Source organism: Coenobita brevimanus, chromosome 21 (genome assembly GCF_032717465.1).
Source record: "Coenobita brevimanus isolate Jiangsu-jjx chromosome 21, ASM3271746v2, whole genome shotgun sequence".
Classification (NCBI taxonomy): Eukaryota; Metazoa; Arthropoda; class Malacostraca; order Decapoda; family Coenobitidae; genus Coenobita; species Coenobita brevimanus.
The window spans coordinates 21,563,104-21,589,748 of NC_136974.1; the positions used below are offsets into that span (position 1 = coordinate 21,563,104).

Consider the following 26,645-nt stretch of genomic DNA (forward strand, 5'->3'; position numbering starts at 1 on the left):
GGAAGCACTGGTTATCCATCAGTTTTGTAAGTATATGATAAGGCAACTTAAAAAGTCCAATGTCTCGTGGCCCCATTACCTACTGTATGACACTAATTCCTATTGTTCAAGTTCTCATATACCATATGAAACCACATCTCACGGCCAGTTTTTGGTCCTAATAAATCTTGAATTGCAGTTTTCCACTATGTGATAACTTCCTTTACGATTGAAGATAATCATAGTACTAAGTCCTCACAGAGTAAATGTAGCCTACGCTTATGTTTCGAACCACTGCCAGACAGGTAAACAATTTTATATCCTTGGTAGACGCAGGATTACGGAACTGTGGTTTTGACGATGTTCTGTCAATATTGATGAAAAACATTAATAATTGGGCCACCTATTCATGTGTTGTCATGCACTCTCAATGGACTAATGGTGAAGATAATCTTTTATTAACCCTTTGACAATGGGCACAGTACCGTACTCTCATGCTTGTTCTCTAGTTGTCCGTGGATGGAGTTCGCAATTATGCACTTGAAACTAATGGCATTTTTTTTTCCGTGTCCGACTCTAGGTAAAGGCTTCAAGGCCTTTTCCCAAGTCCTAGTAGTCCTTCTTGGGGCCCAGTAGTCCTGCTACATCTCCACATGTCACCACTTCGACGCTAACACTCATCATCCATATTGAATACATGCTAGGGGTGTCTCATACAGGACTAGTGTTCTGATATTAACGGGGGCACTTTTATGACATACCGACGGGTCATCTGGTAAATCAAAAAAGTCTGCTTTTTAAGAAATTAAAATCCTTAATCTGTTCCCTGCCCCAGCCGGTATTCGAACCTGGGCCCATAGGACTGCAGGCCGCCTCTCTACCGCCGCCTTTCTACCGGTTCTGCCACAGCCTCCCAAAGAAATATGTCTCTAGCAGACGTGCTCGCGCCTTTCAATTCCTCGTATTCATTGAGTTAAATATTTGCTTCCCCGTCCCTCCTTTATTATCTCCCGATATCAATGATTATGGATGCTGTGTCAAAAATACAGGGCCCGACATTTGTTTTGCAACGTTACACACTCAGTTCGCCTATGTCAAAAGGTACAAGGTAAAAGATTGTCTATCTGGGGGATCTAAATCCCCAGCGCTTTCCTTCCATAATCAAATCCATAAATCAGTCGCAGTCGCTTAAGGTTTAACCCCTTCGGTATACGAAAAATGACATTCCTCAACTTTCATACCTCATTAGGTTTCCCACTGGCAACTCAAATCGTTTCACAATAGCCAAAGTAAAATATAGGTGTAATGTCCCAAGGTTTAAAGCCTAAAATTTAGTTTTGTTACCTTTAGAGTAGGTGGTAGGTGGTGGCAAAAATCATCCATTAACTTAATGTAGTGCTGCCCACTTCTTTCTTCACTTTTATAATTCTTTTTCTGTGTCTGGCCTCTTCTCTTCCTATTTCTCCCATCCTTCCTGTCGCATTTTATTATTCTTCATTCTTTTTCAGGTGGATTTACATTGAGTGACTAGCCTAATGGTTTCCTGCAAGCTAGGAAACCATTTACAACGCTGGGTGATAACCATATAACCAATCCAGACGTGTTCCCTACGTGTCGACAAGTGGGTTGATGGAGGATTAGTGCCCCCTCCCAGTAAAACAACTAACTCAGAGACAAACGGCCACCCCTTTACGGGATTTTGGTCACTGGCAATAGATAAATAGATTTTGAGAGAATCATACTGAACTCCTGGAAGATCATACTCCAGTGAAATCGTTAACAATTTAAGGAACGACCTTTCCAACCACTGTCCATACATACATGGAATAAGCAAATGATAAAGAATCGAAATATGAACTATGATCTCATCAAAACTCCTGCAACTCATTGAAGAAATGGCCTGACTTTGCCACCAGAGTCCAGGAGTTATAGACCTTTTTTTTTTTTTTTTTTTGCTCGCTAGGAGTCGAGTTGGAAGTGAAGGTCACAACAGGTCAAGGAACGAAGTTAAGTTTCAGCCGTGGAGCTCTTTCCCTCTTTCTTTTTTCTCTCTCTGTCTTCTCGTTTTTCATTCTCCCACTGCTTCATTTTCCGACTCCACACCTCACTTCGAGTGCACAAGACCCGACATTTCTTCAGGCAGATAATGATGTAATATAAAGTATTATAGACAATTGTTACGACTACCTATAATATAGTTACAGAAATATGATATTTTGGCATTTGTTGTGGACCTCTAGGTGTTATAGTCTCGTGCTGTGAAATGGGGATGCACAATTTTCTTTTGTTTCTGTTTCGTAGTGTTTCTACCTAACTTTTCGACCTCAGACCACTCCTTGCCATATACTCTGTTCTTTTGAATATGGAGTAATTGAAGGAAAATTTCATAAATATTTTCAGTAAGTCTGTATTAACATAACCCTTTTTGCACTTCAATTTGTTGTGGTCCATTACCCAAGTTGAAGCACAATCTCATCTCCATTACTGATGTCTTAATCTTTTCTCATGTCCTTATTTTTCTACGTTTCCCATACTAGCCACTCTCTCTTTTAGCTAGTGATCCCTCTCTTGATTTCCTCCTTGTCCCAAATTGGAATTTTGTGATTTCTTATTTGTTTTTCTTACACCTTATCTACCAATGATCTTGCCACGTTTTCATTTGAGGACATGAAATTCTGTAGTATACAGTGCATGTACAGTACACCTGGGGGCATGAAGTATCAATTCACCAAACTAAAATAGACTACTATAAAGTGAGCAGTGGCTTTCGAGACACATTAATGGGATTGTTTTGGCACAACAGACCTTACAGAATGTTGCGTAAGAGAGAGAGAGAAAGAGAGAGTACGAATTTGAGAACGTGTTATGCCTGTGTGTGTGTCTGCGTTTGCGAGGGGTAGAAGCTGAGTGTGTGTGTGTGTGTGTGTGTGTGTGTGTGTGTGTGTGTGTGTGTGTGTGTGTGTGTGTGCACACTGCCGCGAATGTGTGTCCTTACCTAAGTGTGACCTAGAGTATATCTGTGGGGTGGGATGGCGGATCGGAACCTTTAAATTATACCGTTAAATATGATATTTCCTGCAATGCATTGATTATTAAATACTAGGCCTGTAAGTTTTTACACATACTTGATGTTATAAGTTTGTGTGATAACAGTGTGAACAAGATTTCTAAACATGGAGGTAGCGTAAGACATAAATGCCAGTTAACAATGGAATTTGGGGAGTGGGGGAAAGGGTTGGGGGCAAGGGGAGGGGGGAGAGTGGCGGGGTGGAGCACCTGCCTCCGATCTCCTTCCCTGAGTATACATTCTTAGGAAGGGGGGACTCCTGATCATATTATATAGCTCATGAGTGTACACATGAGAGGTGCATGTCACACAACTGATCTCAAAAAATGTCTCTAGTGCTTCTCTTTTATACAATTTTCTTTTGTTTTCTCTGCCTCTGGAACCTGATTCGTCGAATGTCGTAGTTTCGTTACTTGTGTCCGAATAAACATCTACTAATTCTAGTCCTTGTTCTTACATTTTCTCTCTCTCTCTCTCTCTCTCTCTCTCTACTTGGTGGTAGGTGAGGGCGCTCACCATCCACTCACTCGATGTTGTGCTGCTGTGGGTGACTGCCCTTTCCTCTCGTTCTTCCCTCCTCTTCTGTCTTTCTTTCTTTTACATTCTTTCCACTTCCTTCTGCCTACAGGTAACTTTACACTCACCCTTCTGTCTTTCTTTTCTTCATTCTTTCCTTTTCCTTCTGCCTATGGGTAACTCTACACTGAGTGACAAGCCAAATTATTTCCTGTACACCAGGAAACCATTTACTGTACTGAGTGGTAACCATATAACCAAAATATGGCATCTGGTGGTTTAGTGGGCAATTAAGGCTCTCGAATCTGCAGTTTATATCCAAGAAGCGGTTGGGGTTTATTTCTCACTAAATGCCACTCAGCGATGAGTGAGGCTGGTCACTCTCATCTTAAATGTCAGGACCGGGCTTCTATGCTCTTCATGGGGCAACACGGGATTAGATGATGGATATATATATATATATATATATATATATATATATATATATATATATATATATATATATATATATATATATATATATATATATATATATATATATATATATATCTGATCTACACAACCTCTTCCCTTCCTAAAGCCTCCCTGTTCTTCTCCAACTAATTTCTCTGTTCTTTCTCTAACTCTGTCAATAAGTATCCTACCATACACTTTTCCTATTATACTAAGAAGACAAATGTCCCTATGATTACCACACACTTCTTTTTCCCCATTTCCTTTGTACAAGGGAATAATTATACCTGACTTCCAATCCTCCGGGACTCTACCTTCCTCCCAGGCCAATCTGCACATCTTCCACATCCATTCTACTACTATCTCTCCCCCATGCTTCAGCATTTCACCACACACTCCATCAATTCCTGGGGCTTTCCCAGATTTAACTTTCTTCACTGCTTCCTCAACTTCTATCCTACTGATTTCTTCCTGTCTTCTCACCTCCCTCCTTCTCCCAGCCATTCCCCAGCCACTTATACTCGCATTACTTCCATCCTCTATGTTCAACAATTCCTTAAAGTGTTCTCTCCATCTGCTCATTTTTTCTCCCTTCTCTACTAGTAATCTATCATTTTTATCTTTCACTCCCTTGCTAACTTCACTTCCACCCTGTCATACTCTTTTAACCTCTTTCCAGAACATTTTCTTACAGCCCCTCCACTTTACACTCAAATTCCTTCGAAATTCCTTATCCACTCTCTTCTTACGCTCTCTTACTAATCTTTTCACCTCTCTCTTTCCTTCTACATATAACTCTCTCTTCCGCCTCTCAACTTCTTCCACGCCCCTATTTCTCATCCATTCATTGTATGCTTTCTTCTTTTGTGCCACAGCCTGTCTCACCTCTTCAGTCCACCACGCTGTTCCTTGCACCCCCCTCCGTCTTCTCTTCCTTCCACACACCACATCACATGCTGCACATATTTCTTCTGTAAATATCCTACACACACCTTCCACGTCTCCCATCTGCTCCAATTCATATTTGCCCAATCGTTCCTCCACTTCTCTCTTATACTCTGCCTTTTTCTCATCCTCTTGTAACCTTTCCACTCTCCTTGCAACTACTCCTTCCTCTCGTCTTTCCCTTCTTCTATTCCTCCATCTTACTTGAATCCTAATTCTGGCCACCACCAAGTAGTGGTTAGAAAGTCCACTCCCCCAACCTCTATAAGCTCTTGCATCCATTACTCATCTTCGCATCCTTTCATCCACACACCACACACATAATCAATCATTGCCTTCCTTTCATTCAGTTCACCACCCACCCTTCTCATCACTCGCCATGTATACCTGTGGATCATTTTATGCCTGAAGAGGGTATTGGCTGTCACCAACCCCCTCCCGCACAAATGTCCACTAACGCACTCCCATTCTCATCTATCTCAGCAGGCACACCCCACTCACCAACTATTCCATCCACCTTCACATTCCCAACTTTACCATTCATATATATATATATATATATATATATATACATATATACACTGCTGAAAATGAAATAGTAATCAGGATCATTTTCCTGAATATATTGAGTTTATAGCAAACATATGTTCAAAATCATGTGCTAATCATGAGAATAACTCACTAATGAGACTCTCAGTGGGATATGACCACTGATTTCCAAAAGATTGGATGAAAAATTTATCTTGAATAAGATGAGCACCAAAATGATCATCACACAATGAATCAGGTAAGCCATTTTATATACTTAATGAGTTTAATTCGACTCCCAACCAACATTAATAATGGGTAGTTGCACCACTGAGTCTCACACACTCTTGACAACGCCTACGCATGGTCAGAATAGTGTTCCGGATCACATTATTGTCAATGTTCCTCCACTCGTCCTGGAGAGCAACAATTAAGTCCTGGACATTGGAAACTGGGGGCTGACGGTTCCTAACTCTGTCACCAAGTATTCTCCAAATGTTTTCAATCGGATTTAAGTCCGCCGACAAAGCTGGCCACTCCATGCGCTCGATATTGTGATCCTGAAGAAATGTGGAGACCAGTCTGGCTCGGTGGGGACGGGCGTTATCGTCCATTAGGATAAAACCAGCACCGATACGATTTGCCATTGGCAAGACATGAGGCTCCAGAATATTGTCCCGATAATTCTGGGCGTTCTTGTTACCTGGACAATATGGAAGTCTGTACGATTATTGGTGGAGACTCCGGCCCAGACCATTACTGCTCCACGCCCCCATTGTTCACTTTCCACGACAAACTGAGGGTTGTAACGCTGTCGTACACCTCTCCAGACCCGAATACGACCATTTGGGTGATCAGCACTGAAGCAGCGTTGATCCGTGAACAGTACATGAGACCACTGGTTCACTGTCCAACGGAGGTGTTGTCTAGCCCAAGCGAGACAAGCTCTGTGATGTGCAGCAGTCATCCGAGGCACAATGTTTGGTCTCCTGGAGTGTAGGCCGACTTCGTGGAGCCTGTTACGGACGGTCTGGTCACTCAGAGTCCTCCCAGTGGCAGTCCGAAACTCATTCTGGATCCGCCGAGCTGTCAAACAGGGGTCTTGACGTGCCAAAAGAGCCATATGACAGTCCTCTCTGTCGTCAGTTATCCTTCCACGACCTGTTCCACGTCTCCTGCGGTAACTCGGTGTATCCTGGTAGCGATGCCACACGTTCTGGATACACCCCTGACTCACACCCATTAGCTGAGCACCCTGTCGCTGCGTCTGGCCAATCTCGAGCATCGTGCATGGTCTAGCACACTGAATCTCAAGCAGGTGTATTCTCACACCATGAATGACAGACAGAAAGCAAACCAACAGGGTTAGAATTGTCAGACATGTTTTAACAACAGAAAACAATAGCCTGCAAGTGATTGTGAACTTGCACTTTTGACCTGACTTGGGAGAGCTGCTTTCTGAGTCATGACCAATGACACATGACTGAAACAAAACATGACAAAATGAACACAATACACTCCTGAATAGAAATGATCATATTTGGAATAATTTATATCGTGATTGAGATAATTACCAAAACATCCTTGAGTACTATTCTATTTTGAGCAGTTATATATATATATATATATATATATATATATATATATATATATATATATATATATATATATATATATATATATATATATATATATATACCACGTTCACGTTCAGTACACCGCTTCCCGTCCGATCAGCGAAGTTAAGCAACGTTGGGTCTGGTTAGTACTTGGATGGGTGACCGCCTGGGAACACCAAATGCTGTTGGCATAATGTTCTCCCTACGTGTCAAGTGGGGTTGGTGGAGGATTAGTGCCCCTCCCTGTAAAAAAATTAACTCTAAGCCCTTGGCCACCCCGTTTGGGATACATGGCGTCTGGCAGTGAATGATATATATATATATATATATTTACTGTATATATATTCTTATAATCTTTCATTTAACTATATAAATATCTGTCTTTCCATCTCGCGGCTTCTCGTCCAGCCTCTCCTCCGGCTCTCTTTTTCAATAACCATCAACCTCGCTTCCCTTCCTCTCCCACACCCCAGCGCACCCTCTTTCTTGTTCCCCCTGTGTTTGGTAGTTTCCCTCTCAACCCTCTATTTCTAACTTTCCTTCTTTTGTTTTCCATTTCGCTCCCTTCTCTCTAACATTCCTTCTCTTCCCTGTTTCTCACTTTCCTCTCTCCCATTTTCTCGCTTTGGTTCTCTTTTTCACTCTTTGTCATTCTCCCTCTCTATTGGCATTCTCCCTTTCCATCTACTTTCCTCCTTCCTCTCCTTCATGATCCTTCTTTCTTACTTTGCATTTTCTCCCATTTTTTCTCACCTTCCTTCTCTCTCTACCTCCTCTCAATCCCGCTCTTACTCTCCATCCTACCCTCTCTCCTGCCCCTGCTTCTTTTTTCTCTCGTCCTTCCTTCTTCTCCCTCCTTCCTTGCTACTCCCGCTGCTCTCACCGTTCCTTCTCTCTTTCCCTCCCTCTCTCACTTTCCATTCTTTACTTAACCTTTTTGTTCCTCACATCTCCTCCTTCTCTCTTTCCTTCCTTTTCTTGATACTTCTTTTCACGCTCCCTCTCCTGCCTTCTCATTCCATTCTTAACTCTCACACTTGTCACGTGTCTTTCCTTTTCTATTCCTTCTCGCCTTTTTTCTTTCTTGATCTTCATATATCTCTTGTTCCTTCTTACCTCTCTTGCGTCACCACATTCTTTCTCGGTATCATTCTCGGTCTCTCCTTAGCTCTCTCTGTTCCATTTTTTAATTTATTATTGTTTTTAACCTTTTCCTTTCTGTATCCCCACCTTCCACATCACAGTCACTTCTCTCGTCCCTTGTCACCTACCAGCCCCCTTTCATTCTGTCTTTGCCCCACCTACTGCCTTCTCTTCTTGTACCTCTCCTTTTTTTCGTTCTGTCCCACTCCCTCTGACTCCCTTCCTCTTTGGCTTTCTTTAGCAATTACTCTCCGTGTTCCTTTCCTCTCCGCCTTCTCTCTCTAGGCTACATCCTTTTCTCTGCTCCTTCTTCTCTCCCAGTTCTCACCTTTCCTCCTCTTCTCCAAGTTCCGGATTACCAGCATGATTTATGGCCTGTTTTCAACTCCTCTTTTTCTTCCTCCTCTCACTCCTCTCAGCTGTAGCTTCTTTATTATTTTCTTCAGTCTTGTATCTATCCTCCTCTCCTTCCTCTTGTATTTATCCTTATTCTTTCATTCTGCTGCCTCTCTTCTTAAACTTTTTCCTTCTTGTTTCCTCCTCTCCCTTCCTGCATTGTTTCCTCTTGCATTTAATCATTTTTTATGTTTAAAAATACTAGAACACAGGAAAGAATCATCAATGTAGGAGGCGTGTTTGGTTCACGTCACTTGTCCTTTGTCATTAAAGACAGAAGATGCAAAAGTAGCTGCATCAGTGAAAGAGAGAGAGAGAGAGAGAGAGAGAGAGAGAGAGAGAGAGAATAGATGTATAATGGAATACAAAGGAAAAGTAATGGTCATCAGTAATTGGAGCTTTAGTTCTAGTTGTGAAGTTTATAAAGAAGAAAACCGAGGACAACGTATACGGTCACCCAAACTTAACAGGGGATTTAGAAAATAATGTTTGGCCCTATTCTGCACTCATTTTCCCTCTCCTTGCTTTGTGGACGATACCTCATTCCATCATTTGGTGGGATGCAGGCTTTTACCTAATCTATTTTTCTAATGTAGCAAACTATCCTCTACGAAACGTTCTGTTCCCCCTGTAAAACTGTGCTAAGGTCTTGACCTGAAAACACTCCAGGAAACTAACCGACTTGATAATGTGAGTAAATCAATCCAAATGTAGACATTATGCAGACTAAGTAGCTTATGGTAAAATACCTGACTTGTGGGTGAACCAATTCTCTCGTATGAGAGAAATGATTAGTTTGCAAAAAATAAATAAATAAATATAATTCTCCAACAAAGTGGACAAAGTATAATATCAGCTGTAACAGAATAACCCCTCTAATAGGGTATCTTCTTGTATTCTGCCTCCAACCAGTTTCTTTCAGCAGCTGTAGGAAAGATATTTCATACTGAAGGCTATACATAACCCTATCAGGATGATAAGTCTTCAAAAAAAACAATTGTGTAAAGGTATCACGACTAAAATAAAGGAAGTTATCTTAGTGAAGGTGCTAATCTGTTTTAATATCTTGTTATACCCGTATGCCATGTGTCACAACGTTCATAAGCAGGTATTGATTGAATTCCAATTACACTAGCATTACTTTGAACGGAACGGGATATTGATGACTGCTTGTTAAATCGTTTGAAGATAACATGAATGAAATAAAAATACATCATCTGAGTGAAGTGGTTATAGACTTCTTGATCTTTTGAGTATGAATGTGTGTATTTTTTTTTTTAATCAACTAACATACAGACGACTTAATTAAGCCGGAGGGAGATGTTTCAAACTAGACAGAGCCTTCCCTATATTCCTTCAACAGGAGAGGTCTTTCCTGATTTGAACCAAATCGTCTGGAGGCAGTACAGACATACCTAAATAAGACATCCTCATACTTGAAAAGGTTGACATTACCTTAGGCTTAGGTTTATCCACATCTTTTAACCCTTTCAGTTATTCGACATACTTTATGTTTTATGCTTACTGTCCAGTTCTGTTAAGATCAGGAGAGACATTATGAATTGGAGGCTTGTCTCAATCATTCAACCCTTTGATGGGCAGAAGTGTCCCTCACTTTAATAACAGCATCGTCCAGTCCCCAGAATAAGACAGTTAAGTGAAGTAACGCGACTTTTACCACCCTAGAAAGAATAAATCCACTCCTTTGCGAGACATTTAATAATTTAAAAACAACACATCGGCTCAGTGTAGCAATAATTAACGAAAAAGTGCTTCAAGAGGCGGAGTGTTCCTTTGTAAACCCCAGCTAACTGACGTTTATTAGATTCAGTTTCTCTAATTGGTCTTCGTTTCTTGGCTTATCTTGATTACCCCTCTTTTCCGTTTTTCTCCATCTCCATTTCTTCCATTTCTCTCTCCCCAGTCTCTGCTCCTATCTCTCTCGTTTATCTGCATCTTCCTTATCGCCCGCCTAGCAAGGCGATAACGTAATCGCCTCTGTGTGTGTAATTCACCGGTTCGGTCAGGTTCACTTGATGGTCGTGATCGTCAGCTTTTACCCTCCCGGAAGGGAGCTGAGAGCTCATATAGTCCGAGCTAAAGGCAAGGCTGTGACCTTCACACACGCACACACCCGTCCCCTTGCTCAAGGGGGACAGTAACCACCCACTTCGTCAGTGAAACTTTTCGCAACCTGAGCGAGCCGCGAACTCCCGTCCACCAGTTGGCAAGCGGGAACGTTACCACTGCACCAGCGAGCGGTGTGTGTGTGTGTGTGTGTGTGTGTGTGTGTGTGTGTGTGTGTGTGTGTGTGTCTATTCCCAAAATATATGAAAATCAAGTGGGCAAATTGTATTCAAACTTTGTGGGCAGTACCCTGGGATATAGGGCTTGATCCTTAATGATTTGGGGGAAGCTGTGGTGATATGCCTCTGATTGCCAGAGAATTTTGCAAGTAAGAATACCATCTTTTTTTATTTTAGATTGCCATTATTCACCATTGTCTATCGTACGCTCAACGAAGAGAACAGTTACTTAAAAGGTAGCTATTAGAAATTTCTCAAGAACCTGTTATACTTAATGACCTTCACCAGTATAATGTCCCTGACTTCAGGCTTCTGAATGCTAGAGTGATTTTTAACTTAATAAAAGTAACAGTGAATAACTAAGCCTTTTTTTTTTTTTTTGTGAAGCTGCGATTACATACCTCCACTTACCAGAGGATTATTTTACTTTGTTTTAAATGATGGGAGCTACACATTCGTGCGAAAATGCAATGACTTTCATTTCCTAATGTTTATGTTTCCCACACCTTTCTGTGTCATTTTCATCTTTATGGCCTTATTGTCTCCCCTTCTCCGCGTTCAGCTATCTCCTGTCCCCTTCTTCTTTTCCCTTCTTTTGTCTTTGTTCCGTCTCCCCCCCCTCTCTCTCTCTCTCTCTCTCTCTCTCTTTCCATTTTATCACCTATGCCTCCATATCTTTAATCTATGGCACTTCCATATTATTCTCCTTTAGTTTAATCTCCACTGCCTTATCACTTAGCTCCTGCACTTTGCCCCTCTGTTTCTGTTATCAAGTATTTACTTTCTCGTATTATCTTTTACCTTATCTTTCTGCGTAACTCCTATTATCTCTCATCACTTTCTTCCCTCTTCTTTATCGTACTTTTTGTTTTCATGCAGTTCTTTCCGTTGAACATCATTTCGTTTCATTTATCAACCTCTTATTTTCTGCATCGTCTCTTTCCACTGGCCCATATCTCCCCTTCATTCTTTTCTCTCCCTTATACATTCGTCCTCTTGCACCTAATCTGATAATAAATTCTTCTTCCAAATGGTCCTAATTTATTGTCTCGTGTGTATATTTTTAAGTCAAAGACCATCTCGTGTTTATTCCCTCATTCACTAATTTCTCCTGCTTTTCATTTCTTTAGTTCTCTCTTTCTCTTAATCTTTCCTACTCTTTTTTTTTTTTTATTATTTCAATTTTTTTCATCCCGCGTGTTACTGTTTTTAATTCCTCTTTCTTTCTGCATTCTCTTTTCTCAAGCTTTCTCCTATTTCTCTTCCTTTCTTTATAATTTCCCATCCCTTGTTTCTTTCATATTCCTATATTTTATTACACATTCCCCGTATTTTCCTGTACTTTCGTCTTCAGTTCTCTCTGCCATTCCATCTTTCCTGTTAAATCCCTTTCTTCCTTCTATATTTCAAGTCTGTTTCGCCTGGAGGGTTTAGTGGACGTTGCGAGCCTTCTTACTTTTCTTTCCTTATTTTCTGCCCATAAAATAAGCTGTAATCCATTCTGAAGCAAACTGCCTCGAAAAGACCTGAGCTGTCTCTGCTTAGCCTACCTTCCTTTGTACGACTTGTCTCTCCACTTTGCTCCTTCATCCATTTTCTCCCATTCCTCCTGCTTCCTCTTTTCTCTTTTTCTCATATTTCTTTTTACTCCTCTTTCATCGTGCAACTTTGTTTCACATTCTTTCCCTCTCGTCTTCTTATCCCGATTCTCCCGTTCCCTTCATCTTTCTGTACTTCTCTTGTTCGTCATATTTTCCCCATTTTTACCTCGCCCGGTCAGGCTCCGACGAGGTATTATTTTTGGTCGAGCTTCGTTGTTTGTTTCTTTGTTTTGTTTGTTTCATTGGTTCTTTGTTTGTTAGTAACATTACGGAAAAACAGAGGAATGGAATTACAAGCAACTTTCAGAATGGGTGGGCACTGGTACCCAAAGAAAGTGATTAACTTTTGGAGGTAATCGAGTGACCATGAAAGATCAAAATCAAGGTCACGGATATTCAGAGGGCTATAACTTGAAAATGGTTGAAGATAAAAATATTTACTATTAGGAACATAGTGGAACTCGTAGTAAGTGCTTTAGTTTGGTACCAAGACCTTTGACTTTGAATGACCTTGAAAGGTCAAACTCAAGGTCACGGATATTCAAGGAGATATACCACGAAAATGGTTGAAGACAGATATTTACTATTATCAACATAAAGGAAATTACATATGTGTTTTTAATTTGTGCCTTGACCTTTGACCGTTGGTGACCCTGAAAGGACAAGCTCAAGGTCACGGATATTCAGGGAGGTATAACTCGAAACTCGCTGAAGATATACTTACTGTTACCAAGTTACGGGAAGTCTCATATGTGCTTTCATTTGGCAACATGACCTTTGACATTAAGTGACCTTGAAAGGTCAAAAGCAAGATCACGGATTTTCAGAGGGCGTTACTTAAAAACATTTGCGCCATTATCTCAGACTATAATTGTGCACTGACACTAAATGGCAGAAACGAGTCATTATTTAACAACAAAATAACTGCTGTCGGGCGAGGTTTGTTGTGCCCGTCAAAACTTGTATATTAATTCTTTCGTCCTACTTTCATTTATCGTTTTTCTCCCATCTGTTTCTTTTCCTTGCCATTTATCTTCTTTCTCTTGTTTTCTTATTTCGCTTGTTTCATTGTCTATCTCTCCCGTACAGTTCTTCATCTTTCCACCGTCCTGAATCTCCCTTTCCCTACCTTCTGTATCATTTTCTCTCCTCTTATCTCTGTATCTAATATCTATTGTTATAATATTATCTCGCCTTAATTTCCCTTTTGTTCCTACGTCTACCGTACAAAGAATCTCCTGCTTTCTTTCATTTCCAAATCTTTAGTCTCGTCTTCCCCACTCCGCTAGCTTTTCATGCTTCCCTCTTCATCCATCTCCATATTTTCCCCCTTTTTCCTCTTGCTATACTCCGTCTATCATCCTTTTCATATTTTCCTTTTATGTTCCGTCTCTCATCACTAGCGTTTTTTTTGTTTCTTTTCTGTTTCCTACGTCGTTCTCCTACCTCTTACGTTTCTTCATCTTTTCTCTCACCCTTTCTGTCCTCATGCACCGTATTTGCCTTGCCTTTTTGCTTAAATTTTTCTTCTGTCCTCTTTTTCATGTATTATCGTTGTTAATTCTCGAATTTCTACTCATGATTCCCTTACTTTTATATGCTACCAATCGTTCATCTTTCTTTCACTCTATATTTATTAACTGAGGTAATCTTCTCCATATCTTTTCTTTATCCTATATTTTGCAATGATATTTATCCCATACTTTTCATTGTCATGTACATATTTTTGTGTGTGTCATAGTCTTTAATCAGCCTTCGTCCTACTTCGGTAAGTCTACATTATTCTTTCTTATTAATATATATTTACATCTTTTCTTCTTTTCCATTACATTCAAACTTTTCCAGAGAGTAAAAGTTTGAATATAATGGAGATGAGGTGTCTTAGGGGTATGTGCTGAGTGACGCGTAAGGATCGAGTGAGAAATGATGAAGTGCGAAAGGGAACTGGAGTTGTGCGGGAGATGGCTGATCGAGTTGAGAAGAGCGTGTTGCGATGGTTTGGGCATATGGAGAGAATGGATGATGAGCGATTGGTGAAAAAGATAACTGGATCGGATGTGAGAGATGTAAGGCTGAGAGGAAGACCACAAATAGGTTGGATGGACAATGTGAAGTGAGCGTTGGATGCGAGAGGGATGTCTGTTAAGCAAGGAAGAGTGGCTGCGCGTGATGGAAATGACTGGAGAGATATTGTAAATGAATAAATGATGACACAGCCCTGAGGGGATATTCTCCCTCATTTGGTCTGATCATCTGATCAGGTCAGGTGCGGGTAAGAGGATGGGTCCGTTATGATGTGGCAGGGTTAAACCAACTCTGCTGTCGGACCTTGCTGCGGATGTCACTGATTGCATTGCGCAGTTGACCCTCGTGTAGTGTGGTACGGTGAGGATCTGTCCCATCTTCCCCTGATGCTAAGATGCGAATGAATGTGTTTGTGTGGATAAGTAAATTGGGAGTGTGTCGTCCTGTCTCGGCTACCTCCCTTTCTTTGGGGGAAGCAGCCTAGGTATATGGTATATAATTTCTTCATTCACTTACATTACGAGATCACGACTGCTTTCTAACATATGTAATATATTCGATTCATTCAAATGTTTTCACTTCTTCATTAGTAAATATTTTCTTCTGTATATCACTCATTCGATTCTCACTTCCTTGTTTTCATTCTCACTTTAATCTCCTTCTTCTTCACTCTCTTTCTTTTTAGTTATTTCCTTATGTATTTTTCTCCAGTTTCCTTTCATCTATTTCTTCTTCTAGTTGAAATTTTGCATTCTGTTATGTCTATAAGTTCCTTATTTCAGTTTTTCTTTTGTGTTTTGTCTAATTTTTATTTCCATTTCTATCATCTTTTCTTTCTCTTTTCAAGGTCTGTCGCTGCCTACATTCCATATTTCTCCACTTTGCCCATTCATCCATTTTCCTCTTTTTCTCTTACATCCTAGTTCCTCTTTTCCCCATCTTTCTCTTTACTCATCTTTCATCATGCATCCTCCTTTCATACACTTCCCTCTTTTTCCCTTACACCGTTTCTCATGTTTCCTTCTTTTTCTGTACTTCTCGTGTTCGTCATCTTTTCCCTCTTTCATGCGTTCTTTCGTCCTTCTTTCATTTATCGTACGTCTCTTATCCTTTTCCTTACCTCATATATCTTCTTTGCTGATCTTGTCTCTTTTCACACGCAATTAAACAGAAAGAGCAAAGACTGAGAAGAGGAAGTTAAAAAGGATTAAGAGAAAGATGAATGAAACTGAATATCACATAATCTGTGGAGAGAGAAGGAATGATAGAGGAAAAGAACAGAATGGGAAGAAGGAAAAAAGGAGGAAGGAAAAAAGAGAAAATGAAAAACGAGGGGCAAGTGATAAGGAAAGAAAGAGGAAGACAAATAAGAAAGAGAGAGAGAGAGAGAGAGAGAGAGAGAGAGAGAGAGAGAGAGAGAGAGAGACAGACAGACAGACAGACAGACAGATAGACAAACAGAATATACATATATGAGTGCATAGCCTGTTGGCCCACTGCGTGAATATTGGCAGAAAAGAGGCTAATTCTACTAGAATCTAAAGAAAGTGGAAGAGAAAGGGATACAAAAGAGACGGGCTCTTCCCCAACCACCACACCATCAGGTTAAACTGCAGGAGAAAGAAAAAAGTCCATGCTTGTTAGAAAGAACAAGCATGGAAATTTTATAGGAGAGGCAGAAGGTGAACGATTGTGTATTATGTAATATCTTTTCTACAGATCCGTAAAAGAAAACCAAGCACAGTCGCCGATTTTTCTCTCTATTACTCAAACATCCCCCAGTTGTCAGTATCACTTCTGCCTGGAAATAAAACAATAAGTTAGTTGCAGCCTATAGTCTCAAAATGTGTGTCTATCCGAATTTAAACGTAACAATAGTTTTTCCATTAACGACTGTTGCTGGTAGCCTATTCCATTGTTCCACTATGCGAGTATTATAATAAATTTTCCCTACATTCGTGTTGCATGAGTTTTATTCCCTTGTTTTTTTAGTCACAGTATCACTCTGAGTTTCGAACAAGTTATCATATCTAACATCGTCGAAGTTGTTATGAATTTTAAATACTTGTTTTAGTTCTCTTAGTCGTCGCTTTTTAGTGAAATCAGATTTAGGTTCTTTAGTCGCTCTTCGTTAGATGAATTTCCCAGCTACGGGACCATTTTTGTGGCTGTCTCTCGTGCGCTGTCTCAAGTTGTCTTCGTCCATAAGAGTCAGGGACAACTGCTGCACAGGGCATTATTGGTGTGGTCTAACTAATGATTTTTAAGTCTTAGAAATTACATCGGGCGATTTATTATCAAAGGTCCTTGCATTGAAGCCGAGTATTTTCTTTGGCATGTTACTGGCTGATATACAGTTCTGAGTTTTTGAGGTCGTTATGGATAATTATTCTTAAATAATCCTTGTCCTTTGCTTCCGTCTGTGGGTAATGAGCAAGCGTAATTCATGTCTAATATTTTTGTCACCAAGGTGGATTAGCTTACATTTACCTATACTGAATTTAATCTATCCAGGTCGTTTTATTCACAGTCTGCTTCGGTAGTAATTTTATCTCCAATATTCCTGTTTTCTGCAAATTTCGCAACCTTAAAAGTGAGTCAGTTTCCTAGATCATAAATATAAATAGTAAAAAGAACTGGTTCTAAAACTGACCCTTGATGAACTCCGCACCTTACACATAGCCAATTTGATTATTTTTCTTTTTTAACACGCTGCTTGTAATTCGTTAATCAATCACCAATCCTTGAAAATAATCAGTCAGTGGGTTTTCAGTTTTTCTGGTAGTCCTTGACGGTGGACCTTATCAAACGATCAGTCAATATCAAGATGCCTTAATCCTACAAGGGATGGCCACAAAGTAATCGCCGCCATGCCCTTCCCCCAACTTATATCCTCTTCTCTCATACACGTATCTACTTTAACCCTCTATCTCATCCCCGGTCTCCCCCTCCCTCTCTCCCCCTCCCCCTCAATCACATACGCTCTCCTAGTTAGTCTTTCACTCTCCATCCTCTCCACTTTGCCAAACTACCTCAGTGTAGTTCCCCTAATGCTTTCTGTCACATACCATCCACATCCACACCAAAACACTCCTTCACTTCCTTATTTGGCAGTCTGTCTCTCCAAGTAACTCCACATGCTCCTCTCCAATACTGTAACTCATTTCCATTGCTCTCTCTCTTGATTTGTGTCCTTCCAGCAAGGTCCAAGCTTCAGTTTCATACCTTTGAATAGGGATCTCAGTACTGTGATACAGCGGCCTTTTTTACTTCAATGTTTACTTCCCTAATCCTTTTTACTTCTTTCAGTGAACCAGCAACCTTTCTTCCCTACTATACCCTGTCAAACACTTCATCCTTCAGACTCTCAATCGTACTCCCTACAGTACCCAAGCATCTAGATGCACCCACATTTCCATTTCCTCACTAACCAGCTTCACAGTGCATTCGGTGGCTCTTCATTGACCATTACATTCCGCTTCTTACGTACTCTCTCAGACTCATTCACCAAGCCTTGCAGTTCCCCTTCGTCTTCACTGAACAATACAATATTATCTGCAAACAACAAAACAGGAAGTTTCTAAACTCTTTGCTCACTCAGTTGGTTCCAACATCTACTGTCCTAACTCCATCCATATACAAACTGAATAACCATGGAGACGACACATTCCTTCTTCAGTCCAACATTCAAAAAGAATAATTCACTGAGATCACCATCCACATGCACTGAAGCCCTAGCGCCCTCGTACCTACAGTACTCTTCACGGCACTCATTTACTCCATATGTTTTTAACACTTTCCACATTCCTTGTCTATCCACTCTGTCATATCTTTCTGCAAACCCATGAAGGCAGTATACAACTTTCACTTCCCTAGAAACTTTTTCACTAAACACTTTAGATCAATATGTGATCTAGACAACTTCTTCCCTTCCCGAAACCTACCTATGCTTCTCCAGCTATTTTTTCTGTTATTTCCCTAAAATGAACGAAGTGTTTTGTCATATATTTTTCTTATCATGCCATGAAGATGCATGCCCCTGTAATTACCACACACTTCATTATACCCATTTCCTTTGTACAAGGGAATTATTGTACCTGACTTCCAACCCTCCGGGGCTCTGCTTTCCTCCCAGGCCAGTCTGCACATCTTCCATATCCATTATACTACAGTCTCTCCACGGTGCTGCAGCATTTCACCACACGCTTCATCAACTCCTGGGGAGTTTCTGATTTTGACTTTCTTGATTACTTTCACTTCTCCAGTCCTACTTATCTCCTCCTACCATCCCATCTCTCTCCTTCTCCCAGCCATTCCCCAGCCACTTATACTAGTTTTACTTTCATTCTCTGTGTTTAACAATTCCTTAAAATGTTCCCTCCATCTACTTACTTGTTCCTTCTAACGGGGAGATTTTTGGAAATCTAGTTTGATGACGTCCCACGATATTTTTCCCTTCCAATTATCGTACATGTTTGTTTAAAAATGAACAAATTTGGGCGCATGTTTTATTACGAAACTTGTGTTGATACCTGTAATATTATTATGCTTATTAGGAAAAACGGTATTTTTATCCCTAATATATATATATTTTTTTTTGCAAAATTTTACATAGTACTGGCGTTACGCTTATTGTCCGGTAATTCGTAGCACGTTTCTTATCTCCCTTTTTAAACATTGGTGATATATTAGCTTGTTTCCATTTATTACGTACTTTACATTCAGTTAATGGCTTATTGAATACCCGCATGATAGTTACAGAAAAGAATAATTGTCTCTAACATTCACGCAGAATGCAGAGAAATATCAGATCCGAGACAGTTGATTGATCTGGGTCAATTTTCTGAAGATAATTCATAAGCTCGTGTCCTATCACTTTGTTGATTACTGAAGGGATGGGAATGTTTACATGGTTTTCGTTTGTGAACACACCGTGAAATGAGTCGTAGTTGTTATTGCTCGGTTGTCATGGACTAGATCGCCTTCCGAACTTATTAGAGCCAGTGCTATGCTTCACATTTATCTTAATTCTATATTAATGAAATAATTAATTTAGGGTTTATTTTGCTTCACGAGAGATTTTTTCCTCGTAGCCTCTTTTAGTTTTCCTAATAATTTGCGTACATTGGTGTTGAAGTTTAAAATATTCAGTACCGCCATCGTGATATCGTGTATGATTGTATTTTTTTCATATACACTTCTCTTGCGACCAATTATTTTTAAAGGATTCGTTAACATCCTGGCTGGTTTATTAATGTGATTATTTCTTCGGGTAATTCTCGGTGTATTTTCTCACTTCACAGACAGCCATTGATTAGTAGATCTTTCACATATTTCTTCGACATTGTCCACATGTAGTAACTTAATCCACTTTGTATTGGAAGTTTCCTCTCACATATAATCAAAGATAGCATTTTTAAAGTTAAGAACTAAAAGGCTATTTATAATGCTCTTCAAACTGATGTTAATTTCATGTCTAATAATGATCACTTTTGCCAATATGTGCAGCAATATCACATATATGGATTAGATTATTATATGTTGCTTGGACAAGGTCTACTGTATTATTACTGTGTGATGGTGATTTTACTGCCTGACATTAGAATGCATCACCTATGATTTCTAACAACCTGTTTCTTTCTTTGTCTGCTCACGATTTTTTCCAGTCAGTATTCTGATTATTAAAGTCCACCAAAATAACGAAGTCTTTGTTTTTACCTGTAGCAAAGCAGATAGGTCCACAAGTTGTACACCTGGGGAATTTCTTTTTTCTTTCCTCCTTCAAGGAAAGTCAGAATATATATATTTTTTTATGTGTCCGACTCCTGCCATAGGCTTCACAGCCTGCTCCCAAGGCCCAGTTGTCCTCCTACATACCATACACCTCTACAAGTCACCACTTCGGCGCTAACACCCACCGTCCATTTTTAATACATGCTAGGGCTGTCTCATACAGGACTAGTGTATTGATATTAGCGGGGGTATTTTTACATGTCGGCCGGTCTTCTGGTATATCAGTAAAGTCTGTCTTTAGCAAATTCAAATTCTTAAATTGTTCCCTACCCCAGCGGGGATTTGAACCTGGGTCCGGTAGGAGTGCATGCCACCTCTCTACCGAGTGAGCTACCGCCTCTTGAAGAGCTCTGGGTGATTTTCTTATGATATGCAAAGTCACTCAGCTTGAAATTTTGAGTTGATTTCGTGTCATCTGCTGTATCAGTAGCTTTTACGCCCAGCTGACTCATCAGCTGACTGTTAGGAGATTTTAAATTTCTTCTATAAGGAGGCATTATAGAGGCCTTGTGAAATATAAAGTTGCTTAGCTTGAAATACAGAGTTGATCTGACATGTCAGCTGTTGCATTAAGTGATGCATCAACTGATTATTTAGCAATCTTGAGTTTTGGCTGTAAGGAGGCATTTTAATAAAATACCTTCACATAATCGGTGAGTTTCAATGAGAGTAACTTTTGAAAATTGGCTGCAGTAATTTTGCTGCAGTAATTTTTTGCTTATTACTGAATATAATTTGTCGTACAGTATCATATCATATTCCACGTCTAACGTGAGTGATTTGTATATTTCACCAAAAAGAATATGTTTATTGCTCTCAGTGAAAATTTCAACATATGAAGAATCGTATGTTTCAGAATCCAATTTAATGACCTTTCGTGCATTTATATTGTTCTTAATATAAATCAGAACAGTACCACGAGTTTGGTGCAGTAGCGATTTTTCAAATATTTTGTAGGTTTCTTTAGGTATCCTACTCCAAGCAGGTGCTTGTCACGAGGGATGATTCTGGAAGCATAATTATGTAGGGATTTTTGGTAGTTGCATAACCAATTAATCCGTCCCACTTAGAAATAATACTCCTTACGTTCATATACATTATACGCATCTAAGTCTACTAATTCCAAGTCGATTCACTTTCCATCAAGGCGCAGGGAGGCGTGGCTTGTGTGTGACGTCAGCTGGCTTAAGTAACATAAAATGTATAAAACCACAGACTCATATTAAACATTTATAACAAGGGAAAAAGAAGCAGGGGAAGAAGTGCTTCCCTCACACCCTCCCTCACTTCACGAACCGAAAAAAATGTGTCATAGTCTGAGTCGTGGAGCAAGCATCCACCCTCCATCATGGTCAGGAGTCAACTGAGCTGGTGTTTCGTGCCAGGGCCAGTCGACGTCACTCTGATGCTCCGCCCCCTGCGCGAGCTTGGAGCCGTTTTAGAAGGAAGTGAACCGACTTGGTATTAGTAGACTTAGATACGCATAGCACAGCTGCATCTAATAGGGCTGCGAGACACACTAAATTAGCCTTGCTTAATAATTTAAATACTGTGTCGAAATACCACGGCTCCTACAAGCCGTTGATGATCTAGTAGTCCCTTCCTCCCCGCTGATCCTCTGATCGTCAACCTGCACCCGAAGTGAGAGCAAATGCACCTGATCATGCCTTTTTAACCCATCCCCTGGTGGCTTCAGAGATTTTATTATTAACAGCCATGCCATTACCTGGACCTCCTTCTACATCTGTATCATTAACTAAAGCATACTTAACACTGCCATCTAGAACCCTACCTAACGCAGCCTTTCCTACCCTCTTGAGGTTAAGGCTGCCTTCGCCATACAAACTCCTGTCATGACTAAAATTGTCTGAAACATCAACAAACATCACACCCTCCTTTCTACACAGACCTTCTAGCCTGCTATTGAATCTTATCACTCTGCTAGGAACTACAGAACCAAAGCCAATGTCTGGTAACTGACCACAGACAACGCACTTCCTACGACGTTCTTTAAACTTCCTACTAAGGTCACTATACCTACTAAGAATCTCCTCTGACCTGCCTGAATCTACATTATATGTCCTGACCACATTGACGGAGACCGAGTCCACTGAGGTTTTGCTAATTAAGTTATGAACTCTCTCAGTTATGCCCTGAGTCCTACACCCAGGAAAGCATAAACGCTTCCTCCTAGAACCTTTAGTACATAACTCCTCCTGATGCCTAATTAACGAATCCCCGGCAAGTATGAGGCTAGGCTCGTCCTGCACTTCATCCTCTTGTCCCTGAAACCTATTCCTAATAGTCACAATCCTCTCACTTTACTTACCTTAGCCTTCCATTCTCCCTTGACCGCCTAGAAACCATCACTATGATCTACTTTGGTCTTAACCTTAACTAGCCTAGCATCTAAGTTATTCGTCTTGCCTAACACTCATCCGTCCACTTCCTCTACATGCAGTGCCATGGCACTCACCATACCAGCATTTTCCCAACCTTTCAACCTGTCATTTAATGCATCAATTGTCTCACAATTTTATTCCCTTATTTCTAAACAAAACCTACTTGCAAACTCACAAAACAAACAACAGATGTACTAACCTTCCACTTTCACCAAGAAGTCTCTGGTAAACTATGCGGAACACATGAGGCAGGAGAATCACTGGATAGGCGCAATTTTAATGGGGTCCTTAGGAGAGCTCCTAACACGTCTTCACCTAAGCAGGTATGAGAGAGAGAGAGAGAGAGAGAGAGAGAGAGAGAGAGAGAGAGAGAGAGAGAGAGAGAGTTTAATAATAATAATAATAATAATAATAAATAGTCTCCACCTTCTTCATAGGTGGAGACTGTCCTCTTCACTGGTTTTATTTATTATTATTCTTGCCTCGGTCTCGCAACGATTTCAGGAGAACTGGAGACAGCACTAGGAATCTGAAGGACCCAAAATATGTGTCCTGGCATGGGCAATTGTTGATAAAAAAAAATCATTGTAAGAAACACTAGCAGACGCATGCGTTCTTCGACACCGTTGTCAGATCCTTGTTGATCTTACATAAGTTACCTAAGGGTCTTCAGATCTTTTTTGTATTACACATACCTTGACAAATGGCGAAGCTTCCCCATTGTGGCTACACAGTAAAAATACGTAACTAATTATTATTATTCCTATCTCAGAGTCTCCCGACGGTTTCAAGAGAACCGAAGATGTGTTAAGAATATGAAGGGCCCATGTTATGTGACCAACATTGGAACACTACTGATAGAAAAAAAGATTCCAAACCTCCCCAGTGAGGCCAAGATCACTAAGAAACAGTAGAAACTGTAGGTGGAGACTAGTGACTGTCAACAGGACAATAACGACTTCTAGTAATAGATATAACTAGATCACTGTAACTATCTAATTGACAGTCACTAGTCTCCACCTGCTGATTATTATAATGACCTTGACCCCATTGAGGAGATTTGTAACTTTTAAAACAAAGCGGTACGAATGCTTATGAATCGGTCAGACAAGTTCCATTTTGAGACTACTTGCTCAGGTCCCGCTGATATCTCCAGTACACAAAAATCACTTTATCTCTTTCACTAAAAATACTCATATGACTCATTCTGCCACTGCATGTAAAGGATTTGGAATTTTTTCCTATCAGCAATGCCCCATTCCAAGCCGCATAACCTGGGCCCTTCAGATTCCTTCTGCAGGCTCCAGTTCTACTGGAACTGTCACAAGACTCTGAGGCTGGAATAATAATAATACCAGCAATAACAATAGTCTCCACCTACGTAATAGGTGGAAACTATTAATACTGGACCTGCAAAAACTATAGTCTCCACTTATTTACCCCTGTAGTAGGATGAGACTAATAATACCAGTGCAAGCAACAGTTTCTGCCTATATTGTTGGTGGAGACTAATAATAAAACGAAATAAACTCTTTGGAATCGGTCTGCCAAGATTCTCCTGTTGCTGCTTCCTACAATGATCCTGACCCCACTGGGGAGATTTGGATTTTTTTTTTCTATCAGTAATGGCCCATGCCAGGTCAGATAAACTGGGCCCTTCAGATTCCTCGTGCATTCTCCGGTTCTCCTGGAATCGTTGTGAGACTCTAAGGCGGGAATGATAATAATACCAACAAAATCAATAGAATCTTGCTGTGTTACAGGTGGAGGCTAATAATACCAGTGAAAACAATAGCCTTCATTTATGTAATAGGTGGAGACTAATAATACAGTAAAACAAAACTAGAAGTCTGTAACTGCCCTTTGGACAGTCACTAGTACCCAACTACTGTTTCTTACAATGACCTTGACCCCATTAGGAAGATTTGGATTATTTAAAAATAAAACGAAATAAACTCTTAGAAATTGGTTCGCCAAAATTCAGTTCAGATTACTTGCTCAGGTCCTGTTGAAATCTCATGCAGACATGACCACTTTATTTCATTCACTCATAATGCTGATATGAGTCTTCCTGCCACTGCACGTAAAGGATTTGAATTTTTTTTTTCAATCAGCAATGGCCAATACCAGGAAACATAACCTGGGCCCTTCAGATTCCTTCTGCAGCCTCTGGTTCTCCAGAAATCGTTGCGAGACCTTGAGGCAGGAATAATAATAATACCAGCAAAAACAATAGTCTCCACCTATGTAAGAAGTGGTGACTAATAAACTACTGGACATCAGTCCGCCAAGTTTCGTTTACTGTCATTTGGACAGTCACCAGTCTCTTACTGCTGTTTCTTGCAATGACCTTGACCCCATTGGGAGGATTTGGATTTTTTTTTTTTCTTTAGCAATGGTCTATGACAGAGCATATAGCCTGGGGCCTTCAGATTCTTTGCACAGTCAACGGACTTCGTGGAATCATTCCAAGACTCTGAAGTGGGAATAATAATAATAATAATAATAATAATAATAATAATAATAATAATAGTGAAAACAACATTCTCCACCTATGTCTTCTTAAATGCAAGGCAGCCATAAGGCTGAAAATATATATAAAGAGTTAAAAACTAACTTTAGTAAAGGGCGAGCACTGTCTCAAACGTTAATATTACAGCCAGTTTTTCAGAATAAGTGATAATATCTAGGTTAACTCAATGAATAAGAGCAAAAAAAGAAAAAAAAAACAGCAACAAAAACAGATTGGTGGGGATGTTGCTAGCTAGTGTTTGTTGATCACTCAGAGAAGGGTAGGAATATGGCCATCCTCAAAACGATCAGGTATTGCACTATTTCGTAGTAACTTGTTGCTAGTTCAGAAAGTGTGAAGTGGTGTTGGGGGGCAAGATGTGGTGACGTGGGTGGTTTAAGAGTTTGGGTCTAAACTGGCGGAGGTATGCTTGATGGGTGTCAGAGAAGGTTATTAAGCTGAGGGTCTGAAGTGCTGTGGTATAGCTGACATATGTTGGGCTAAGAACTACCATTGCGTAATGCCTCTGGAGACCCAAATCTTTGCTTCTGTTTTGTAATGAGGCTTGCTGACCTTACCATTAAGGCATATTTCAGGTTTGGAAGTATGAAAGAGCAGTAGATGTTGCAGCCTTCAAAACATGTAGAGTTTGAAAGAGATGAATTTAAGGACAGAAACTGTGTGTTGGTCCCAACGTTGTTTGCTGTCCAAAGTGTTGCCAAGAAGCTTGATAGTCTGGACTAGCTCAAGGGTGTGGTCTTCCATATTCAGGGAGAAGGTGGGAAGGAAGAAGTGGCCAGGTCAAACTGCATGACAGTCTTGGGATAGTTGATGGTGATATCATTGTGCTGTATCCATTCTAGGCGATTGGTACGATTTTGCTGCAAAGTGAAGCAGTCTAGATTGGGGAAAGCGTTACTGACTGTTGTGGTGATGGCGGATTCGTCAACATATTTCCATCATAGGTTGGTGTTGGTGAGGGCATCATTGATTAGGATAAGGAAATAGTGCGGTCCCATACTTGTCCCTTGTGGCACACCTCGGGTGAGGGACTGGAAGCTGGAGGTAGCTACCTTATGGCGAACAGCTTGTTCTGTCACTCAAAAAGTCGGCAAGCTAAGGAATGAGATTTGCACTGATACCAATTTTCATTGCTTTGTTCATTACAGTGTACAAGGTCGAATGCCTTGGTGAAGCCAGTTAAAGTGTCTGAAACAGAGGCTTTTTTTTCCTTTTCTACGCCGGTGTAAGTAAAGTCTAGCAGACTGATTAAGCAGTGGGTGGTGGAAGATGTCGTCACGCTGAATAACTGGTTTGTATCAATGTTTGGTGCTATGCTTTCATAAATCCATTCAGCAGC

At 40.4% G+C, this 26,645-nt stretch overlaps 1 pseudogene; it reads left to right on the forward strand.

Annotated features, from left to right (window-relative positions):
• Window positions 1-7,173: 7,173 nt before the first annotated feature.
• On the forward strand, window positions 7,174-7,298 carry LOC145392280 (5S ribosomal RNA; annotated as a pseudogene).
• Window positions 7,299-26,645: the final 19,347 nt, after the last annotated feature.